The sequence below is a fragment of the Penaeus monodon genome, chromosome 30 (assembly GCF_015228065.2).
Source record: "Penaeus monodon isolate SGIC_2016 chromosome 30, NSTDA_Pmon_1, whole genome shotgun sequence".
Classification (NCBI taxonomy): domain Eukaryota; kingdom Metazoa; phylum Arthropoda; class Malacostraca; order Decapoda; family Penaeidae; genus Penaeus; species Penaeus monodon.
The window spans coordinates 3,129,903-3,130,173 of NC_051415.1; positions in this window are offsets into that span (position 1 = coordinate 3,129,903).

A 271-nucleotide genomic window follows, 5' to 3' on the forward strand; every position below is an offset into this window, starting at 1 on the left:
AACCTCAGAATCCCAAGCCAAACCACAGCTGTATCACAAACACCAAATCGTTAGCATATACACGCACTGGTCACAGAGCGAGTTTGACTGCTGGCTCTTGTTACGTACCAATTGAATTGTTTGTATATGAGGTTTATAGGGAAATTCTACACTGTCGAAAAGCATTAACAATATTCCAGGTATCTACAGGTTGTGGTAAATACCGTTAAGTTTGCAAATTATATTCATACTATTGTCTTATTTTCATGTCACGAAAGGCACTAATGTACAC